At 40.4% G+C, this 16,710-nt stretch overlaps 1 long non-coding RNA gene across 6 annotated transcripts in view; it reads left to right on the top strand.

Moving 5' to 3' along the window:
• Positions 1–16,710, top strand: part of LOC102151731 — an 86,557-nt gene that overhangs the window by 55,853 nt on the left and 13,994 nt on the right. For 3 of the 6 annotated variants that reach the window (XR_005354146.1, XR_005354148.1, XR_005354144.1), the window contains exons 4-6: positions 89–198; positions 1,119–1,173; positions 3,340–3,446. This is a non-coding gene — a long non-coding RNA (uncharacterized LOC102151731). Of the gene's footprint in view, positions 1–88; positions 199–1,118; positions 1,174–2,762; positions 3,134–3,339; positions 3,447–7,039; positions 7,166–16,710 lie in introns of all 6 variants that reach the window. The other 3 variants (XR_005354147.1, XR_005354145.1, XR_005354149.1) reach the window with 2 other exon arrangements.

The raw sequence follows: 16,710 nt of genomic DNA, 5'->3' as shown, positions 1-16,710 counted from the left end.
AGTCCCTTAGAAGTCTTATGTCTGGTGTTAGCTCCCATGACAAACTAATCCTAGCAAAGAGTATGTATAACGTGTTATCCTTTTTCAGGTAGCATGTTGCACCCAAGAAGGGGTCTCATTCTAGTCAGTCTGCTTGTGGGAGGACAGGCCACTGAAGGATTCATCTGGAAGCTCTCTCATGAATCTTGATTGTGTCAGGTAAGCAGTTGCCCATCCTGCCTACTTTCTGGTGTTAGAGGAGTTTACAGCTCCTCTTCCCACCTCTGCTTCTTTTGTCCTCTCTCAAGTAACAGGACTTCCTAGTACAGCATCTGGAAAGGGAAGGGAAAGATGTGACATGCCAAGGGTGCCATTCCAGAGTGGGATTGACAGTAGGGGCAGTGGCAGAGGTGATCCGTGAACCATTTGGGAATCCAAAGTCCTGCACAGTGTGCATCAAAGGTTTGTTGTTCGGCAAACTTGAGAATTTCCCAGGGGTGAAATCTGAAACTGGCCCCTATGGGAACAACAGGGAGAGACCACCAAAAAAAAAGAGGCAGACCACTCCAGATTGGTAGGTGATGGTTTTAATATGCAGGGGAATTTACATATGAGGCTTATCTTGGGAGGCAGCAAGATGAGCAGATCTCCACAACGGCCTGTTGGAATCTTCAGTTTCTATGGAGGCCTTACCAAGGTTCATCACCTACACAGTCCCGGTGGATTCAACATCACCTTACTCAATCCAGGCTGCAACCTTGGAAACGGTTCCCACTGGGGGAATGGCAGGCAGAACATATATTCCAAGGACAGGGGAAGGAGAAAAGAGTCTCCAATTGCCAGGGTCTAGCTCAAGGGTCACATGGCTGTCATGTGCTCTCAATGACCTCCTCTAATGGCAGGTAGGGGCAAAGCTCTGATTCAAGCTTAAATCTGTAAATTGCCAACTATAGTTCTCATAGTAGCAGCACATCTCATTCTCTATGTTGATTTATTTTCTCTACAAAAAAGGAAAAGGGTAAGAGGAAGCAAGAGGATACCCAAAGAGAATGAGACTGGGGAGGGTTCTCGGAAAAGCAGGAAGGGGGCATAATCAAAAGAACCTCCTGGACATTCTTTTTTTTTTTTTTTTTCAACAGACCAGTAGCCAGTATTCTTTTGAAGAGCAGACCTTGACAGCTGAATTTCAGGCTGGTAAGTAATGTAGTAATGTTGACTTACAGCTGTACTAAATGGAAACAACATACCCTCCAATCCTCATCAGTGGTACAGCTGAGAGCAGGTGAAGACCTCTGTCATCTTGTCTATGTGTGTGAGGGGTAGCGAATGCCTCCACTACAGGGCAGCGGTCCTTAGGGCTTTGCGAGGACAGACTCTCCGGTGTAAACAGGTTGGATTGCTTCCCCCTTCCATACTGAACTAAAAATAAAACTACCTGACTTCCTCCAAGCATCCATGACCAACTGCCTGCCATCTATTAGTGGGAATGACTGGGTAGGAATAATGACTAGCGCTTCCCGTGTTTTGATCACAATGGCCTGGATTCAGATTTTCAAGTTGAGTATTGTGCTTCCCTCCAGAGAACTCTAAGCTCTCTCCTCCCCTCTTGGCTGTCTTCCCGGAATTTCAAGGGAAGAGAATAGAAGCACCAGGAGTGGGTTTATGCGGATGGCTGTCACTATGACTTCAGGATGCAAGTAATCTACTAACACCCTGTGGTCACGTGGGAGGGGAAAAGAATGGGTTGGTGCTAAAAAACCACAGACGTTAGAAGCCCTTTCCCTTAGCGTGGTTGAGGAGGAAGTCCAGGACTAACTGGGCTTTTTGGTATGGATTCAGTCTGTACCGGGTCAATACAACTTTTGTCCAGGTGTTGCTAAGACATCAAAACTATTGATGGCCTTGAGCCTGATGACATTGTTGGCAGAACCTACATGTGAGATTCACCCAATTCACACTTAATTCCAAATCTGGTTTCCATCTGTTGCTCCCCCTTCCCTCCCATCTTCCTCACCTGCTCCCTTCCCATTGGTCTGCCTACCAACCCTCAGGCGTGTGGGAGCTAGTCCTGCCTCCAAGCATTTGCTCACATCACCACTCCCACCCAGACTGCCTCTTTCATTCTCTTTGTTTCTCCCTCCTTCTCTGTATGTCCTCTGCTTCTCTCTGTTCTATTCTTTTTTTAGAGTTCAGGTCAATCTTCTCTTTCTGGGCCAAGCATTGCTTTTTGGCTCTCTTTGTTTCCCAGAATGAGGTCCACATTCTCACAGCATCAGCACCCTGTGAAAGCTTGTTAGAAATGCAAAGTCTCTGGCCCCACCCTAGCTGAATCTGTCTGCACTTTAACAAGATTTCCGGATGTCTCCTGTGAACATTAATTAATTAGCACTGTTTTAAAGTACCTACTACCTGGCTCATTTGTCATGTAGCAGCTGTCTCTCCAAACAGACCTTTGGGGCCCCTTGGTTCTAGCTCTTCTGTTTCCTGAGCCATGCTCACAGCCTGATGGGTGGTGGTCATAAAGGCCCTGAATAAACGGCAGTTAGGCACTGAGCTTGCCTCCAGGGATTTTAATACAATTGGATCACATTCTTTTAAATGATTTCAGATGCATCTTCCTACCTAAATTCTATTGCCCTGGGGTCTCTACACCAACTAAAGCAATGGGCTTTTGTGCTTTAGAAGAAAAGGGGATTCCTCTTTGGTTGGAAAATTGAAATATTTTCTGAGTGCATTGCAAGATGATCAGTTAGATTTTCTAAATTCCTTTATGTTCCCATTAGCACGTGAGACCTAACTAGCTTAATCATCGAACCGTATTATAAACTAAAGGACAGAGAAGATTCCAGGTACCATGCAAAGCAAATGAATTCTGCCAGTCCACTCCAATCTCAATGGATTATGGGAAGAAGAAATTGGAAGTAGAGAAAGAGGTCCTGGAACAAGAAGATATTTTAGATAAATCAAGGGGAAATCTGGGGGCAGAGAAGCTTTTATTTCACTTCCCATTTGTGACTGCAGAAGCACACACAAAAAAAACAAAAACAAACAAAAAACAAAAAACAAAAAAAAAACCACACACTGCCACTTTGACCTGCAGAATCAGAGACCACATGGAGACCTACCACTCCTGTGCTAAGGAGGCTTCTGCTAAGTAAGTGAACATATCTGGTATGGAAGAAATAGACCATGAGGTACATGAGCAGTGGAGACTAAGAGGACATTCAGGGGCAAGGCTGAGGTATAAAAAAAACAACTAGAGATTTTAGTAGTCAAGAGCTGATGTGTCAGTCCATGGTCATCGAAGACTAAGGGTCCTTTTTACTTTTCTGCTTTACCATCCATTGCTTTCTTCCATAGGGTCCAAGATGGCTGTTCCAGCCCTAGTCATCATATCTGCATTCCAGCCAGTGGGAAGAAAAATTGAGGAGGGGCATTGTGCACCCCTAAGGATATACTCAAATTAAGTAAGTGAGTAGGTTAATAAAAGGACTGTTGATGAGAATGAGCAGAACCAGGAAGAAAGTAACTCATTACCTGGAACTATCACCTGAGAGAGTTGTTACCACTAGTAGGCTTGAAGGGACAAGGAGAGGAGTGGTTATCTGAATGTACACAGTGAGCTGTGGCTGTCATGGAGGGCCATCATACAGGAGGCTTGGCTTCTAGTGAAGGAATACACCATGCCAACTTACAGCCTGACCCAGACAGAGAAGAGGTTTGTTTTGTTTTGTTTCTTTAAAATTTTTATTAATTTATTCATGAGAGACAGAGAGAGAGGCAGAGACACAGGCAGAGGGAGAAGCAGGCTCCCTGTGAGGAGCCTGATATGGGACTCAATCCCAGGTCCCCGAGATCACAACCTGAGCCAAAGGCAGATACTCAACCACTGAGCTACCCAGGTACCCCAAGAGTTTTTTTTTTTTTTTAATGACTTTAAATCAAACTACTTAGAATGTAAATCCCTACTTAGATATATCCTGGGGACAAAAGGAACTGCAAATATGTCATCAATTCATTTGATAATCTTAGAGTTAGTGTTATCCCAAACTCTTTCCCCTTCCATCCTTCAGAGTCTCTTCTTGTCACCTTGGCTAAGCCCAAACAGAGGTCAGAGATCAAAGGAGCCCATTGATTCATTCTATAAAATTCCACATTCCAGGGCAGAGAGCATGATGGAGAAGGGTGTAGAATTGATTTGGAGGGGTGAGCATAGCATATCCAGTGTGTTTCCTCTCATTTCCATAGAACACTGAGCTTTACGTGTCACTGGCTTGAATTAAGTCACATGACACATGTGTGATTTGTTTGCTTTTTATCTGGTTGGCTCTAATGATTGCTAAATGTTAGGGTTCTCATTACCAAGAAAGAAGGTCAGAATGGATTCGGAGAAGCAATTATCGGTCTCTGAAATGTAGGTTATTTCCTAATATAGAACTATCATGGTGCATTTGTCAATCTGCTGTTTTTAAAGAAATTGACATCTTTTGTTTATTTTTTTCAAATATTTTATTGATTTGAGAGAGAGAGAGATTGAGAGAGAATATGAGCAGTGGTGATGGTGTGGGGAGAGGCGGAGGGAGAAGCAGACTCCTTGCTGAGCAAGATGTCTGACACCAGACTCAATCCTAGGACCCTGGGATCATGACCTGAGCCAAAGGCAAATGCTTAACCAACTGAACCATCCAGGTGCCCCCAAAATTAACGTCTTTTAATATGACGAATATTGTTATGTTGTTAAAACCTTGCATGCTTTCCATTGGCTACTAAAGTATCCTGCCTTTGGATCTACCTAGTACTTTTTTTTAAGAGAAGGGAGAAAGAATTAAACCATTCCCAACTGAATGGGAAATATTCTTTGGTCTACCCGAAAGAGACCTCCTTCCCTCTGGCCCCCTGGTCATCAGAACTACTCTTTGATGGACTACCGAGTTTGATGTCCCTGTGACCATCCATCATCTTTATTTCACTGGGGTTTGCATATGGTTTAATGTGTATGAAATGTAGAATACCTCCCACATTCCAAGAGATCTCTGCCCTCTGTGCTGGTCCATACATCCATTTAGCATTTCTCTTCTCCTCACACCATCAAAATACAGCCTGGCACATGTTTTTTCCTCTTCTACTCATATTCTCCATGCATGTTGATGTTTGTGACCTGAAAGTCACGTTAACTTCCTACCTAAAGCACGAAGTATCAGCAGGAAGCTTATAGGAAGAAACTTCATGCTCTGTTGGTGAATTTGCCACTATGAGAAATAGGAACTGGTGTTCCAGAGCCTGCTATTCAGTCATTGGTCTTGGGCACTTGACAATCATATGTGCTGTTGTGCTAGAAATTCATCCAGTGAAATAGTTCTCCAAAGACCTTCCCTGAAGAAGGTTTGATGTAATGAGATCTCAACAAGCATGAGGAATGTATTTAGCCATTTGATAAAAAATATTTCTCTATGTCCTTTTAAAAGATACAGTTAGTATATAGTCAGGCTTAACAATTAATATCCTGTTAAAATTAAAACTGCCACAAACCAGAACATAAATCTTATCTTAAAAGGGCTTATGTATGCATACAGAAAAAAGGAAATGAGAAAGAGATTTGTTATAGGGTAGAATGACACATTTAATATGCAGCCTCAAAGTTTGGTTCCACTGACAAAAAGTCAGATATGTCTGAAACTTTTTAGACAAATTTGGCTTGGTTCACAGGAGACACAGAAAACTCAGATCACTTATCTCTAGCTTCCCCAGTGTTTAAAGAGGAGCAAAATCAACGGCAAATGCCTCAATGGAGTATGCGTGTTGAAAATTAAGTCACATTTTCTTATGGTGGCGAGCGTACGCACCTGAAATCAAACTGCCACACCACATCAAAGTCAAAAACCATAAACCTGCAAAGGTGAAAATAAATTGTTTGTCCTTTCTTATTTTCTCCCAGAGACTCTATAATAAGCCATTATTTTTCTTCAACCCATGTTCCCAATTTTTGTTCCTCATATTTTCATAAATTAATAGAGGAACGTATCAGCAAGCATCTAAACTAATTTGGTCTTACAGTTGCACAGAAGATAAATAGCCAGCCAACACAAGAGTGATTTGAAGGTCATCCCACCCCCTTTTTGTATTCCCCAATGAATCATTTGACAAGATGCCACCAAAGCAGCCAGTTTAAGAGAATAGTATTAGTGTGTACACAAAAGCAAGACGCTCCGTGATGACTATTAGCCAGTGTGTCTGCCTCTCACTCAGTGAATGCATCCATTTCTAACAGTTCCTAATTATATGTGACATGTTGATATGAGGTTTGTAAATGGAAAAGGTGAATTTGACTGACCTCCTTCTAATATCACACATATAATCAATTATATAGAAGCGTATTTCAACAATACTGCTTTTTTGCCAAGAATAGAAAAGGAGAACTAGAAATAGAACAGGGGGCGGGGCACGATGGGACAACAAATGATAAAATGTCTTGAAACTGTAAAGGAAACCACATTGTACATAAGTCAACAGCCCATCCAAGGCCATCAGGAGAGAATAGGGAAGATGGAGAGAGGCTATTTCTAACCTCCTTGGATCTACATGACTGGTAAAAACAAAACAAAACAGAACCAAAAATTATCTTAGAAACTAAGAAAATCATAAAAAAACACCAGTTAATAAATTACAGATCAGTGTCCTGACCATTGTGTTATAGGACATATTAAATTTCTACAAAAGTACCTGGCAGTGGCAGATGTGGCTGGGGTGGGGAGGTGGTTGTTTGGATACTGCCAGTAGACCCCATTTGACAGCATTTAAGTGTGATGATTTAAACAGACTCTCAGGTTTATTTATTTTATTTTATTTTATTCAAGTTGAGTGTCAAACTCCAATTCATCGATATTTCAAATACTGGACTGAAGGGATGCTGAGTCACACAAATTAAACTCACAGAGGCTGTTCATTAGAAACATAATGACGATTTAATAATTTACAAGAAATAGCATAACTCTCACAAGGGGCAGATTACTCCTTTTAACCTGGAGCACCCATTTTTTTCCTATTGAAAAACCATATGAAGAAGCAAATAAAATTCAAAAGGTTGTTTCATCAATATGGAAAGTTAACTAAGGAATACGGAAGTTTAATGTCATTAGAAATTGAGAATTTATGGTATCCATATTCACAACAAAGATGAACTGCAAAGGTAAGTCTCTTTTTGCCAAGACACTGAGCTTCTTTGGACATTGCTTTACTGGCTCTCTCTCTCTCTCTCTCTTTTTTTTTTCTTTTCTGACTCTCTTTTATGATTTTTGATGACTTCCTTCCCTGTGTTTTTAATTGATATTTCTTTAGATATCATAATAAGGTTAGATAGGTATTATTGTTGTTATTGTCATTATTGTTAGTTTGCTCTTTAGACTATTTTCATTTCTTTGAAGTATCCTAAAGCACCTCACTGCTCGAAGTGTGGTTTAGGAACCAGCAGCACTGATGGAATTTGAAAGCTGGTTGGAAACACAGAATCTTGGGCCCCACCCAGACCTACTAATCCAACTGTGCATTTTAATAAGCTCTTCAGGGACTTGAGTGCACATTAAAACTTAGGATGCACTTCCCTACTTCTTGCTCTCCCTCCCTAACTCTCCTTCCATCTCTCTTCCTATGTTTGCCTTTATAGTTGGATTTAATTTAATATTGAAGTTAATCTCAGATAGATCTCTTCTCTACACTGGCCCACTATGTTTTGAATTTCTATCTTAGAACTCAAAAGAATATCTTCATTTCCAATTTTGGAGGCCTTCTCAACTGTTGCATCCAGAGAAATAAGCTCTCTGAAAACTAGGCTTGAAATTGTTTCCCACAGCCCCAAGAGTATACTGAAGACAAGCAGACATACTTGAGACATCCCTAAGAATATAGTTCCATATTTGAATGAATAAACCTAAGCTCCATTACCTTTGGATTAGTCAGGATTCTACAAGTTCAAAGTTACAGAAAAGCAACTAAAAGGATTTAGACCAACAAGAGAATTGTTCCTTCTTATAATGGCAAGGATTGGAGTTTATTTCATTGATAAAAGACCAACAAGAGACCCAGGGCATCATGTCACCAGGCTCTTGCTCATCACCTCTCATACCAGTTCTACTATATCCTTCTGAGGATGGATGTCAGCATGTAGAAATTCAGTTCCTGGCTAGCTTGCAGTCTGATTTGCTTGATAACATGAGACAAATTCTGTTCCTGATACTTGAGAGACTGGGGTTCTAATACATGTCTGATCAAAATTAACATGCTAATTCCATTACTGCTAGAACAAACTGTGGAAAGCCAAGGAAGCCAATTATTAAAGAGATTATTAAGGAAAAGACAGAAGAAGGAGGTAAGATTGATGGATCTGGGCTCCATCCCAGTCCTTTATTCACCTTCAAGGATTGGAGGACCCACCTAGCACTGTGCACATGATTAGTGGTCACCCAGATAGACTGTCTCTTTTTCAATTAAGTGTTATCATCTTTATGCTACTTCAGTTTATAATCCATTCACTACTTAGATTTCTTTTTCTAGTGGGAATCAAATGTATATAGCTACTCTGGCCCTTCTAAATTGTTTACACTATATTTAAGATTGAAAGCAAATGGTTTCCCATATCTTCATTCTAATCATCATATCATAGAGCTTTCTGTATTGATGTTTGTGTGGAATTCCCATGATACAATTTTTACATATGTATGAAAACAAGAACAAACCACTTTGAGGGAGAAGCTTGTCAAGTTTAATCTTGTTTCATATTTGGAGTGATGTCTCATTCAGGGACCATGAACTTGACAGTGCTATTTCTTTATACAGAAAGCTTCAGAAAGAATCATATAACAAAAGCCTAAACTTTATGAATAAAATTAAAATCAATCATCCTTGGAAGGCATTATTCAAACTGATTACTAATCAGGGCAAGTATGGAAAATGGATCCCACAGTGGATAATGTTAATGTTTTTCTTTCTTTTCTCATTCCAGTCAAATATAGCTTGCTCTTAAAAGTATTTGTCTAAGATTCAAATCGAAGTTTACACTCTGTGGTTGAGGGAAGACATTGATTTGGGGAGCTATAACATTCCTTAATTTGTCGAAGTGATGCTCTGCTCAGCCATCTTTGTGTTTGTTTGTCCTGTAGTAGGATACAAATCCTTTGAGTTACAACTCAGAGATAGTGAAAAGTATCAGCTTTCCATCATGGGGATGAGGAGCTCTAGACCTCCTTTGACCAAAGCAGATGCTAGGGAAGTTTATCCATTTGAATAGCACTCTTTAAAAATGACTGGAACTCTTAGACATTCTTGGAGACTGGCTATACCACCAAAATAATACTGAAGATTACTTCCTGAGCATTTAAAATATGCATATTAATCAGAATATAAGCAAATAGATGGTACACTCTGAGTAATTTAAGCAAAATTTAATAATGGGATGTTTGTTCACAACCTCCATGGTAGCTTCCCAGTTATAATATGAAACTGATTCCAATATCCAGAGGGCAAGGAAAAAAATGATGAAAAAGGAAGGGCATTCCAGACTGGTAAGTGACAGTTTTAAAAAGCAAGAGAACTTACATACCAGGCTTGTCTTAGATGGCCACACAATTTAGTTTTTCTAAATTGCTTTTGAACACATGGATTATGCTCTTTTAAACATTTCTATCTCTTCTTGAAAAGACATCTCCGTCTCTCTCTTCTTCTCACTTTTCTTTCCTCCTGACTTCTCCCCTTCTTCCTACCCAATTCATCAAGGTTTTCTTTTTAAGTATTTTTTATGGATTTATAGTCTATATAAGTGCTGGGATGTTATTCTACCCACACATTTATACAATGGTGATGAAAGAAAAGGTGTTATCTCAGATACCTGGTCCTAAATTTTTGGCTTTTGAATATTATCTGCCATCTACTGTGTGCTGTGTATTACAGTCCTAATGAATTTTGCTAAATTTTTCCTGATTCTACCTCATTTTCTCCTCTATGAACCCACCTGCTCTAATGGCCTTATCTCATCCTGAACTTGTTTCCAGCGCAAGCCCCGGACTGGACAGCATCAGCAGCTCTTCTTCTCCTTTAGTCTGCATGCTTGCATTACAGTTTGTATTCATTTCCTAGGGCTGCCTTAAGAATCACCACAAAACAGATGGATTAAATAACAGAGATTCATTCTTTTACAGTTCTGAAGGCTAGAAGTCCAATCAAGGAGTCGGCGGGCCATGGTCCCTCTGATGCCTTTAGGGAAGAATCTTTCCTACCATTTCCTAGCTTCTGGTCAGTGCCAGCAATACTTGGTGTTCCTTGTCACTCCAACTTCTACTTCCATCCTCAGTGGCCTTCTTCCCTCTGTGTGCATCTCCTCTTTATCTCTGTGTATCTGATCTTTTTTCTTTTTCAAAGATTTCATTTATTTATTTGAGAGAGAGAGTGTGTGTGCAAGGTGGGGGAGGAGCAGAAGGAGAGGGGCAAGAAGATTCTACACTAAGCACATAGCCTGATGCAGGGCTTGATCTTATAACCCTGAGATCATGGCCTGAGCTGAACTCAAGAGTTGGATGCTTACCCAACTGAACCCCATCTATATCTGCTCTTATAAGGATACTAGTAATTGGATTTAGAGACACTCTACACTATTTAATACCATTCAACAAGCACATCCTTTCCCTTTACCCAGAGGCCCCATGCCAGCCCAAGACTGCCAATTCCATTGAGTCTATGGCCAAGAGTCGACACAGAAGTCAGATTTGCACACTGACCCTCTGGGTTGCTGCTGTTAAAATGCAATGTTAGGCATTCAGCTCACTCTGACATTTCAGTTGTGAAATGAAAAACATTCATTGCATGGACTGTGGAGACATATTTTGGTGTGGGGCTGCAGCAATTTGATTTGGTTGCAATAATAGGGTTTAAAGCTCACTGAGATTATCTAGGTATTCATATAGGGCACATCAATTTTAAGGCACAATCCACTTTATCCTTTTATAAACACTTCAGAAAGCATGGACAGATTTCCTTGATAATGGTTTAAACACTTCTGTCCTACCAGTAAAGTAAGAACCTAGTTCTTGAGAGTCACTCTGACTTGTTGGCACCTTTCAGTGTTTATGGCTGCCTTGTAATGCAGACTTACAGAACTAGATTGAACTCTAACACAAAGCCAGAAAAAATAGCCAAAAGGGGACTATGTAGACCCTTGAATTGAAGGTGCAAGTAAAATCCAAATTTTTAAAATTAACTTACAAATCAAAACAGAAGAGCAAAGCCCTTAGCATTTATTTATATATGGTTCTTATCCGGTATATTTGATTGTGACCAGAGATATCTGCTTCCTTGAATTTCCTTGAGGTATCACTACAGCTTGGCTTGGGTCGCATCTTGTTGATATTTTGTGTTGATGATTGCCTTGGAAAACCACTGGGAAGATTGAGATGCCCGATGTATTCTGTTTGGAGTGGTAACTAAAACAAGTAATCTCTCAAGTTTAAGACAGGGATTGCAAAATATAATGTCTCCTAAGGGCCACCAAGCAGATAACAGAAATAAAAGAGGTGAGCTGGGTGAGGGCTTTGGTGCTGGAGAGCCCAGGCCCCTGCTGCTTGGAGCAGCTGCTCATCATTATCAGTGACTGTCACCTCACCAGAATGTGAGTTTCAGTACCAGTAGAGCCAGATATTAAAAATTCTTTAAGGAAAACAAACCACTTCAACTTCTCTGTAAAATTCCTGCTTTTAAAAATGTAGATGAGTGGTTAAAGTTTTTTTAAATACAAAGTCCAGGTAAAATCATCATCATCATCATCATCACCTATAAAACCTAGCTTCTGCAAACATCCATTGACTAAATTTTCATTCCAAGATTAAAGAGGAAATACCTTTCACTGGAGGAAAAGAAAAAACCCAAACAACTTTCTATCACTTGCTACTTATTAACAATAAATCTGTGTTTTAGACAAGGAGATTTGGTTTGTACTAAAAATTCTGTCCTTTACCAACTCAAAACCCTTGAGTGAGTCATTTTCACTCTTGGGTGGGACCTAATTTTCTTATATTGGACCAAATGATTGCTGAGTGGTTCTATTGCTCTCATTTAGTCTATGATTCTGTGATCAACCACCTTGAAGGCAAACCCGGTATCCCTTCCCTCAATATCTTTCATGGTACTGGCAGGGAGTCAACACTCAATAGGTGTTGCTCGCTGCCAGTCTAAATGTGTGAGTGAATGAATCGGTACTAACTCCATTTTTAAGATGAGTAAATTGAATCCCAGAGAGGCTAAGCAATGTATCTAACTTCTCACTGTTAAAGAGGGCAGAGCCAAGATAAAGAGTCTTCATCATTCTGTCCATGAGGTAGTCAAAGGAAAAACTCTGAACACAGAACATGAGGGATGTGCCAAATGCAAATCCCCCTTAGATTAGATAAGATTCCCAGAAGTTCAGCTTGGTCCAGCTCCTTGCCACTGGTCACTTTTTCCATAGTTGTTTATTTATTAAGATATGATTTACATACGGTAAAATCACACTGTATTAGTGTATGGTTTGGCAAATTTTGAAAACATACAATTATATAGCCATAACCAAAATCAAGACAGACAACAGTTCCATCATATATTAGATGTACATGAAATCCTTCAACAGAGATTCACTATTTTTCAGATGTTTTCATCTCCATGGTTTTACTTTGAGTCATTTCTATGACTGTATCTTTAAATTCACAGATATTTTCTTCTTTACTATCTAGTATATTCCATCCTGTGTATGATTCATCTCAAATTTTGTGTTTTTATATGTAGAAAGTTTAATTTGTGAATTTTAAAAAAGATCTTCTATAGCTCTCCTCATCATACTTATGTTTTCCCTACTTTCTTGAAATATAAATTATAGCTGTAGTAACGGTTTTAATATACTTGGTACCAATTCCATCATCTTTGTTATTTATGGGTCAGTTTGATAAGATAATTTTTCTTCTCATTATAGGTCACATTTTCTTGCTTCTTTGAATAACTGATAATTTTTGACTGGTTGCCACATGTTTTTAATTTTACTTTGCTGGGTGCTGAATATTCTTTTATTATTATTTTTATGTATATTTTTATTGGAGTTCGATTTGCCAACATATAGTATAACACCCAGTGTTCATCCCACCAAGTGCCCCCCCTCAGTGCCCGTCCCCCAGTCGCTCCATCCCCCCACTCACTACCCCTTATTTATTTCCCAGAGTTAGGAGTCTCTCATGGTCTTTTATTTAAAAATATACCTCTGAACTTTGTGCTAGGATCCAGGTAATTACTTGGAAATTTTTGAATCATTTTGAGGCTTGCCTTTTTATTTTTTTTGGAGGGGTGGGAATGCAGTATACTTTATGGATGATGCATGACAAGATAGAGCTCCCCAAGCCCCTCCCCTTCTTTAGGAGTTCTGGAACAGGAACTGTGTAGAGGTGAGAAGATTCTCAGTGTGTTAGGGAATGAGTTGGGGCACAGACTCCCCAGCAAATAAGAGCCTCTCTTTTCTTCTTGCTCTCACTGGGGCTGGTGGTCTGTGGGCTCTTACTCCTTAGAGGCCATGTGGACTATTAGGTCCACCATCTGGTTACTCTAGCCAAATTCATTGTCATATCTAGAAATGGGCTTGACAAAGTGGTCACTGAAGGCAATGGCTGCCCCAGGATCAATGGTGGAAGAGTGGGTGTCACTATTAAAGTCACAGGAGATAACCTGGTCCTTACTGTAGTTCAAAATGTCCTTGAGGGGGCCCTCTGATGCCTGCTTTATTACCTTCTTGATGTCATTGTGTTTGGAAGCTTTGCTCCAGGTGGCAGGTCAGATCCATGACTGACACATTGAGGATGAGGATGCAGAAGGCATGCCAGTGAGCTTCCCATTCAGGTCAGGGATGACCTTGTCTACAGCCAGTAGAAACAGGGATAATGTTCTGGGTAGCCCTTCAACCATCATGTTGAGGCTTGCTTTTTAAGCTTTATAGAATTGGAGCAGAGGAGCCCTTATAGTGGAGCAGATTTTGATGCACTACTAAGATACCTTAGGTCTTTCTTTTTTTTTAAATTTTTATTTATGATAGACATAGAGAGAGAGAGAGAGGCAGAGACATAGGCAGAGGGAGAAGCAGGCTCCATGCACCGGGAGCCCGACGTGGGATTCGATCCCGGGTCTCCAGGATCGCGCCCTGGGCCAAAGGCAGGCGCCAAACCGCTGCGCCACCCAGGGATCCCCTACTAAGATAATAGCCTTCCAAGGACTCTGCCCATCATCCCATGTGCCACAGTGTTTGTCTACTCTGGTTGCAGGAACAGGATCTATCCCAGATCTGTTAAGCTCCTAGATGACTCCACCTACAAATTTTCTGGGAGTCTTTCCCCCCGGGCCTCACATAGTTTCCTCACAAACATAAACTGGTTAGTATGCAGATGTGCAGAGTCATGTTCCACACTGTTCTCTGCTCTCTGGTACCTTAGGTGCCTGGGCCTTCAGAAATGCCCCCTCCATCTCCCAACTCAGAGAGATCTCGAGAGTATACTTGAGTTTCTCCTTTCCATGCTGGGGCCTGGAAACCATCTCCAAGCAGCAAACTGGGATAATGGTACGGCTCCTCTTCCTTGTCTCCTCTCTGAGAGACACTGAGCTCCTCCATGTGTTGTCTAATATCTGAAAAACATTTTGCATATATTTTTCTGGCTATTTATTTTTTAAGAGTGTGTGTCCTGGGAGGAGGTGGGGAATAAAAATCCAGTCCTCCTTATTCCATCTTGGCAGGAAGCAGGCCATCGGTCTCTTTGTAATTTTTCCCAGCCTCTTGTTCAGCTGCTCTTGAGGGGCCTCTTCAAATGTCTCTTCTTCCTTTCTTCCCTTCACAATGCCAGCTTCAGATTTCCTTTCTTCTCATGTCATCTCCAGTTCGTAAATAAGTAGGCAATGGAAATAACTTTATTATTTTATTTATAGTCAATAGCCATGGGTAATTCACTTTTTCAATTGATCTACATTGCTTATAAATTGCCACATCAGCCCCGACTTGAGTTTCATATTGATTTATGGAATAAATGCTCAAGTCCGCGAGCTACTGGCCTGTCTCGGGTACTTCTGTGCCCCCAGTGTTTGCACTTGCTTCTTGATGCCACCTGCTGTCCTGTTCATCTCTAGGGGCTTTATGTTGCTCACATTCATTTAGATTCATTCAAGAATTATCATGAAGCACGCACTAGTCCTGTGTTAGACCCTGGGAGCGCAGAGGTGAGCAAATAAGCTATTGCTCCTGTCTCCGTGAACTTGACTCTATAATAAAGGGAATAAACAGTAATCAAATATTCATATGCATATCTGTAAGACCACAAGTCTAAAGACTTGAAAATGCTGAGTAAAATTGTTTTTCTTTTTTTTCTCTAAAGATTTTATTTATTTATTCATGAGAGATGCAGAGAGAGAGGCAGAGACATAGCAGAGGAAGAAGCAGGCTCCCTGTGAGGAGTCAGATATGGAACTTGATCCCAGGACCCCAGGATCACACCCTGAGCTGAAAGCAGACGCTCAACTGCTGAGCCATCCAGGCATCCCTAAAACTGTTTTTCAAACACTTCCTTTTTTAAAACCATAGCTGAGGAACTAATGAAGACAAAAAAAATGACAGGCTTGATATAAAAATGGTGGGATTGCTCTGAAAGAAGCTATTGTGGGCATCAAGGCCTACTTCCCCACTGTCCTAGAAGCTGCCTTTCAACAAGCTACAAGTGAGAAGGGGACAGGAAACACACCTGGAGTTCAAGGAGGAGCCCCAGGTTGGAAGCTTTACCGACAGTGGACCCTAAGAGGTGAGCCTACAGAGTGAACCAGCCAAACTCTACCCTCCCACAAGGCTCCTTCAGTCTCACCCTTTGCTGGCTCCTCCAGCAGAGCAGGAAAACAGAAACAGGCTACTCTAAGATGCATTACTACAGAGACCAGTCACCTGATACTGGTGCTTGCATTTAAATGTGAAAACTAAGATTCTCGGGCCAAAAATTTAATTTGAAATATTGCTGGTAGTTCATAGATAAAATAAGTGCAAATGACTGCTTAACATTGGGCAAGATGATGAAAGATGATGAACTTTGGTCATAATATAAGTACATGGAGATAGTACTTTATAGTTCCGACTTGGTAAAAATACCAAAGTGCCTCTTTTTCCACTGCTGGTGAGGCTGTGGAGAAACAGATATTCTCACGTACTGCTGCTGGTCTGACAAAATGCTTTGACCCAAATGGAGAATAGCTGGTAAAATTCACATCAATCCTATTTTGGGAAATCTATTCCAAAGATATGTCAAAAAAAAATACAAATTGATGTCAGCACACGATGAAAAATTGCAGCTCAATTTGTAATAGAAAAACACCAGAAACAACCCAAATGCTCATAGAGCACTAGATGAATAAATTATTATAGTATAGTACTAACAAGTTAGTTGAATATCAAAAGGTTTTTGCTATATGCTGTTTATAAGAAACATAAGAGCTTAGGATTGAAAGTGAAATTATAGCAAAAGATACATAAAGTGAAACCCAACCACAAGAAAAGGATATAAAAACATTAATTAAAGCAAAATAGAATTTGGCCAACTCTTACAAGAGATATAGATCACAGCATATTAATAAACAGTTAATTTCACCAAGAAGATATAACATATTTAACAGTATACACATAATACTATAGCTTAGAAATATGTAAATCAAAAC

This window comes from Canis lupus, chromosome 1 (assembly GCF_011100685.1).
Source record: "Canis lupus familiaris isolate Mischka breed German Shepherd chromosome 1, alternate assembly UU_Cfam_GSD_1.0, whole genome shotgun sequence".
Lineage (NCBI taxonomy): Eukaryota > Metazoa > Chordata > Mammalia > Carnivora > Canidae > Canis > Canis lupus.
The sequence above is the reverse complement of the archived record's forward strand: the minus strand, read 5'-3'. Positions and strand labels throughout refer to the sequence as shown.